Source organism: Xyrauchen texanus, chromosome 34 (genome assembly GCF_025860055.1).
Source record: "Xyrauchen texanus isolate HMW12.3.18 chromosome 34, RBS_HiC_50CHRs, whole genome shotgun sequence".
Lineage (NCBI taxonomy): Eukaryota > Metazoa > Chordata > Actinopteri > Cypriniformes > Catostomidae > Xyrauchen > Xyrauchen texanus.
The window spans coordinates 2,847,160-2,854,659 of NC_068309.1; positions in this window are offsets into that span (position 1 = coordinate 2,847,160).

Sequence of the window (7,500 nt, forward strand, 5' to 3'; positions counted from 1 at the left end):
GCACTTACAATGGAGGTGAATGGGGCCAATCTGTAAACACTGGAATATACATCATGTACCTTATAAGCTACACATTAACATAGTTTTAGCACTTCATAACCCTATCTGTATAAAGTCATGTATATCCAATATAACTACTTTTTTGTCATGACAACAAAACCCTGTAATCCTGGTATTAAATATATAACTTTACACAGATAAGTAGGCATGCACCAATGCATCTGCTAATTACTTCCTGAATTAAAAATATCCTTGTTCTCTCAGGTCGGAGAGCCCCCGGCATGACGTACAAACCCCCCTTTCCCAGGGGAGGGGCGTGCCTTCCACCTTGTCTGCCGACAGGTCATCCCCGTCTACCTGGAAGAGGGAGGGTACAAGGGGATGGAAAACCCCCAAAAATGCGATCGTGCCAAATTAACAAAACATTTTTAAAAAGAGAGGGAAAGGCCAACACGGAGAGAGAAAAAAAAACACTTACACGGCGGTTCTCCGATACGCCGTAGCTTGGTCCTCGGCCACTCCTCCACCCTCTAATGGACGACAGCCGAACCTGCACAGGCAGATCGGAGGCATTCCTCCAGCCCCTGACGGACGGAATGCCCAGCTGCGTTTTTGGTGGACGGTAGGGGTCTCCCCCGGCCCTGATAGCAGTAACCGCTCCAGGCGGTGGGTTGGGAGCCCCTCCTCCCCTCACGGTCAGCGGCCGTTCCTCCGCTTCCAGGCGGCCCGGCTCCTCTGTCCCTCGGTGGATGGTCTCCTTTCGGATGGATGAGCAGATGGCGCCAAATACATGACACAGACTCAATGATTACTCAAATGACACAGAATGACACTCATTCTGTGAAATCTCACGACTAACTCTACTACGGCGCATCCCTCCTCCTCCCGGTTTTCGGCACCAGTGTAAAGGGGGTTAAAGGGAAAGGACGAGCCGAGAACCGGTTTGACAATATAAATAATAGTTCAATATAAACATAACCAAAAAGGCAAACACACACAGGTGTCGGACAACTGTCCGTAAATCTCTCTCTCTGTCGCACTGTCGTCTTCGGTCAGCCCTTATACCTCTCGAGGGCTAATTAGCCAAAATTTGGTAGTCATTCTTTACTTTGAAGGGCACAGACATCGAGGCAACGAGAAACCAAAATGTATAATTTCCCGAAAGAAGTTTATTGTGCAAATAATAATCATAGATTTTTGCTGATGACGAATAGTTCCAAAAAGCAACTATCGGCACCGATTAATCGGTCAAACCGATGTATCGGTCTACCTCTATTACAATACATGCAATAATTGATTATTTTTTCAATAAGCATGGGGTAAGTGGAAATTAGTTTTTGTGGTATCAATATTATGCCTCAAATGCTGTCGATTGAGCTTAACTTGCATTGAACCCATTCCTTGAAACACTCATACAAGTAATTATATTTGCCAGACAGATCACACAGACATACAGTATACACACATTATGTCTAGCTAAACTAATCGATGTGAGCATTCGTGCACACTGTAACGTATAAACTAAACAGTAGCTCTTAAACACAACGGCCATTAAAGCCTCACATACACAGTCTTTGAACCGTTCAGATGGCATAAATGCACATGATAAGATAATAACACAATCCTCAAAACATGTCAAAGGCACGTGAACTCTTTGTGATCATTCTCGGCGAGAAACACATGGGAAAGACAGAGAACTGGATTAAAAAAGGGAAGTGAGGGTGATATCACACATTGAAATATGTGTCATTGAACGCACTTTCCTGATAATCGCTGCGGTGTGCGTTTTGACAAGTCAAATGTGTTACATTTTACCCAGAGTGCAACGCTCCAGTAAGAGTGTGACAGCTATGCAAATTACAATAGTTTGATCTGGCACGCACCTCGCACTCCGAGAACAGAGCGGCGAAAACCGGAGCTGTGATACCTCAACTGTGCCGGCACATCATCAAGACATGGAAGAAAAACTACAAATGAGACCTTGTTAATATCTCAATTGTTTGTCATAGCTGGCAGTGATATTAAATGGAAAGCAAATTGAGAATTCGGAGAAAGTCTCCTGTTTCTGTGATGTTTCTTCTGAGAAAACGTTCCCAATGTGTCTCCTCTAGCGTCCCAGAAGAGATCTCAACAACAGCTGGGTTTCTATCCAGGTACTGCTAATGCAAATTTTGGGATATCCCATAAACAACGCTGGATGGAAACACCTAGACGCGAATAAAATCTCCAAAATGCTTTTGAAGCGTCTCACTTTGGTGGCTTTGCGTGCATAAACACATAAACACATAGAAACGTAGAAAAACACGTCTCGAGATTCCTGCATTCGACATTGCCCTCCGTCCAGCTGTGTTTTTGAATGCAAGAACACGTTCTCATCTTGTTCTGTCACAAGTGTCGCTCAGTGCCTATACAACTGGAGTTTCGCTTACTGCCCCCTGCTGAAAACAGTTGGAACTTCAAGCTTGAATTGCTCCAATATAACGGTTTTACTGATTCTAATGCGATAGTTGCGATAGTCCCCCCCCATAATTTCGTCATTTCAAAATAAAAGTCCCTAGTGTGTTTCCGGCTTGTTTATACCAAGTGTGCCGCACAAGCCCTCAAAAGTGAAGCCAAAATGTCTCGATCGCCCCCCGGTGACTGGTCCTAGTATAGGTCATAAGCCCCGCCTCCCCATGTTATTCAACGGGACGTGAGACCAACTAAACAATTAAATGACACTTCACATATCTTTTTTCCAAAGATAGTTTCTGTCATTTACTGTCGTTTCTATCACGTTGATGTCATTTCAAGTGTTTTTTTCAAAATAAGTTTGTTTTTAGTTATTTGATGCTATAAAAACGCTGCAGTGACATCATGATTGACAGCTGTGATTGACAGGTTCTCTGAGCGAAGTCACTGAAGCGCCAACTGACTTTTTTTCGGGATCTTCGGAGGACTGAGGAGATTGGAGCGTTAAATTTAATATCAAAATTTCTATAATTAATTATTTCACACCGTCATAATTCAAAAGTCCAAAGGGGCGTGTGCTTGCGATTGATTCAGTGAGGGCTGGGCCTTGATTTCGCGGCTTTACTTCCTGCTCACTACTGTGCAGGTCTGGTCCCGAAATCACAACTGCGCAGACTCAAGTCCCAAGATGTCAGCGCCATATCGGGACACTGGCGGCTTCAGTTCTCACCAATGGAAAAGAGCGAAGGGGCGTCGGCCATCTTTTTTTTACAGTCTATGGTTTATACTTAAAAGTCCTGATTTATGCACCAAATCTTAATTTCTGCTTGTTATTATTAGGATTCTGGTTGAACAATAAACTGCATCTGGGATTTTATTCATTTTGGACTCTTTGTCGTTGCCAACCATTGTATAGAACCTATCATAATTTTTGTTGACATTCTGTAAGTTATCGTTTCGGCAAATTCCACTATCGGTCGACCTCTCCTCTGATAGTAGAAACATTCCTTATTACAGTCCGAGGACATGATTAATTGCATTACTCTTCACTTTTTATATCCCTGAATTAACATGTTAAATCGACAGCTCTAACATAAATATAAATGCACATATAAACGTCATGTGACTTTGCCTCAGCTCAGTGAATATCATCAATATCGTTGCATAACATCTGAAATGTTGCTCTGGTTATTCTGAAGTGCCAAAAGCCTGTCATCAAATTGATTGGCTACTATTACCTCCCAAAACTGACACGCACATCTGGAATCCGCAGCTGTACGCTAGCAAACATCAAGTTCATCAGAGCGTTCTGTCTGCATGCGCTGTAAAAACCCAATTCCCAATTTTGTCTGACAAACTCTGTTGATAAAGTTGATTGAACTATCTCATGTAGGAAAAGTTGAGATTACTTGTAGCCCAATTAAGTGCTGTTCTGGTGGGTCTGACACATGACCTTTGATACTGAAGTCCTCTTGTTCCAAACATTCAATTTCCTGAACCAGGAATTCTTATCAAAGTCAGTAATTGTCTAATTTGTGTCAATATTTACGTCTCCTAAATGTACATTTTAGAAGAAACAGGACAACGTTGATATTTGGAGTTATACAGTATATATAGGGGATAGGATTCAGGATAAGGGTTTGGGGTAACTGTTTCGTTCTCATCATTTGCACATTTGTGATCACAATAATTATATTCAGAGTTGATCATAAAGACGACGAGATATTCACGTGTTATATATCGTTGGAAAGATCTCAGTTATTAAAATGCAACGAGCTCATTAGTTTCACTCAGAGGTCAAACTGCAGTGAGTATTAGAGTATGAAATACACACAAACACACATTATTATAATAATCACGAGTGTCTTTGTGTCACGTTTGAAAATGAAACATTCATATAACATAAACAATGACATCATAACTCACAGCAGAATATCCCGATTCAAACGAGCCCAAACACGACATATATGATGAGGAGATCATTAAATATTCATCAGAGAGTGAACATGGAAAGATGATGCACAAAAGGGCGTTCAACACAGGTGTGTTCGTGTGAGAAAGTGTGTGTGTATGTGAGTGTGTGTGCATGTTAGTGTGTGTGTGTGTGTTAGTGTGTGAATGTGAGTGTGTGTTAGTGTGTGTGTGAATGTGTGTGTGTGTGAATGTGTGTGTGTGTGAGCGTGTGTGTATGTGTTAGAGTGTGTTATATGAGTGCGTGTGTGTGTGTGTTGTATGAGTGTGTTTGTGTGTGTGTGTTAGAGTGTGAGTGTGTGTTGTATGAGAGTGTGTGTGTGTGTTTGAGTGTGTGTGAGTTGTATGAGTGTGTGTGAGTGTGTGTGTGTGTGTTAGAGTGTGTGTGTTTGTGTTGTATGAGTGTGTGTGTTAGAGTGTGTGTGTGTTAGAGTGTGTGTGTTAGTGTGTGTGTGTTGTATGAGTGTGTGTGTGTTGTATGAGTGTGTGTGTATGTGTGTGCGTGTGTTAGTGTGTGAAGTGAGTGAGTGTGTGTGTGTGTGTGTGTGTTAGTGTGAGAGAGTGTGTGTGTATGCGATTGCGTGTTAGTGTGTGTGTGAATGTGAGTGAGTGTGTGTGTGTGTGTGTGTGTTAGTGTGAGAGAGTGTGTGTGTGTGAATGTGAGTGTGTGTGTTAGTGTGAGTGTGAGCGTGTGTTGTATGAGTGTGTGTATGTGTGTGTGTATGTGTTGTATGAGTGTGTGAATGTGAGTGTGTGAGTGTTAGAGTGTGTGTGTGTGTTGTATGAGTATGTGTGTATGTGCAAATATATGATCGTCTAAAGGATTCTGATTTTTCTGAACACTTAATATTTCTGTATTTTGGTCTAATCCATTCATTTCCGGTCATTTTTGACCAGGAACACAACAAGTGTAACAAAGTGAAATAAAACCAATAAAATGTAAAGAAAATGGTCCAAATTTGTTGTTTGTTTTCATATACCATATGTGAACAAAATCAAGGAATTTTAATCCAATTAAAGTAAATAATAAGTAAATATTTTTGTCAAAGTTGTCAAAATGACCTTCAACTTTAAGTCAACTCATGCTGAGTTTCCTTGGCTATGAAAGAGCAACCTCTGAGCAATAAAAATAGCTTCTCAGACGTCTCCGTAGACTAAAGGTAATTTTGTGAGAACATGGCGACTTTGACCTCCCTGTGATACAAACAACGTCCTTGTTTTGATTCAGTTTTTCTGCGTCTCCGCACGGCTGTATTAGAAATTCTGTATGTAAACACTCAGGTGGAGCGTTTGTTCTGCAGAGGGACACCTCAAAGTCTTGTACATCTGGCAAACACTACATAACTTATAAATAAAGAGGGAAATATCATATATTTAGACAAGAGAGGTGTTGACCCAATCGCAAATACACACACACACACACACACACACACACACACACACAGGAGAATTATTAATGCGAACAGCTCTCACTGTGTCTGTGCATTGCGGACACACATTTCACACATTTGGTTAAAGGTGAGTCGCTTCATCAAAGAGAACGTCCCCCCACCCTCTGTTTGGAGTTCATCCAGAAATGACATAAACATTCGTCTGAAGAGTTTGAGCAGAATTACTGAATTAGCATCGCCTTCAAGTTTTGCCCCTTCCCCAAAACTCCCCCTCAACGTCTGTCTCACACACACACACACACACACACACACACACAGGATTATTATTCATTAGAGCATGGCATACAGAAAGACACCCTCTCTCCATCTACACTGCACTGGGTCACCGAGTGGCGTCCCAACGGTAACCAGGTACAGACACACCGACCATCTGCTTATCAAACACTGACATGTCACAGAGATAACCAAACAATTACTGAAAATACACAAAGAAAAGTTTTTTAAAAACATGCCAGAGGAAAAAGTCATTGCTTAGAGGTTGCTCTTTTAAATGAGTTCTCAGTTATGGTTCCTTGAAGTATCAGCTGTGACTCAGCTCAGATGTTTCTCCTAAATTTCCTTGAGAGAATTCAGAATAGACACAAATGAGTCAATTGTTGACAAAAGGATAGCAGAACTCAGATCATTTGCTTTTGAGAGAATGTGATAAGACATGTTTGAGCTCATATTGAGACTTTTGACTCCAGACTCTCCATATCTGAGCACAGTTTGAGACATTGTTTTGAGATTACTCCATTTGTTCTCTAGAAAGAACTGAGACATTAAAATTATCTCATTTGGTCCCTTTATATTAGGTGTCTTTAACTGCTGTTCAAGAACAAAAATACATACAATACAATGTAATTATTGTATAAGGGTTGAGTTAGGCTTTAGGGCAAGGGTTTGGGGTAAGGGTTGAGATAGGGTTTAGAGTAAGGATTGGGGGTTAGTGTTAGGGGATAGGGTTTAGGGTAAGGGTTTGGGGTAAGTGTTGAGTTAGGGATTAGAGTTAGGACTGGGGGTTAGTGTTAGGGGATAGGGTTTAGGGTAAGGGTTTGGGGTAAGTGTTGAGTTAGGGATTAGAGTTAGGACTGGGGGTTAGATTTAGGGGATAGGGTTTAGGGTAAGGTTTTGGGGTAAGGGTTGAGTTAGGGATTAGAGTAAGGATTGGGGGTTAGAGTTAGGGGATAGGGCTTAGGGTAAGGGTTTGGGGTAAGGGTTGAGTTAGGGATTAGAGTAAGGATTGGGGGTTAGAGTTAGGGGATAGGGCTTAGGGTAAGGGTTTGGGGTAAGGGTTGAGTTAGGGATTAGAGTAAGGATTGGGGGTTAGTGTTAGGGGATAGGGTTTAGGGTAAGGGTTTGGGGTAAGGGTTGAGTTAGGGATTAGAGTAAGGATTGGGGGTTAGAGTTAGGGGATAGGGCTTAGGGTAAGGGTTTGGGGTAAGTGTTGAGTTAGGGATTAGAGTTAGGACTGGGGGTTAGTGTTAGGGGATAGGGCTTAGGGTAATGGTTTGGGGTAAGGGTTGAGTTAGGGATTAGAGTAAGGATTGGGGGTTAATGTTAGGGGTTAGGGTAAGGGTTTGGGGTAAGTGTTGAGTTAGGGGTTAGAGTTAGGACTGGGGGTTAGTGTTAGGGGTTAGGGTTTAGG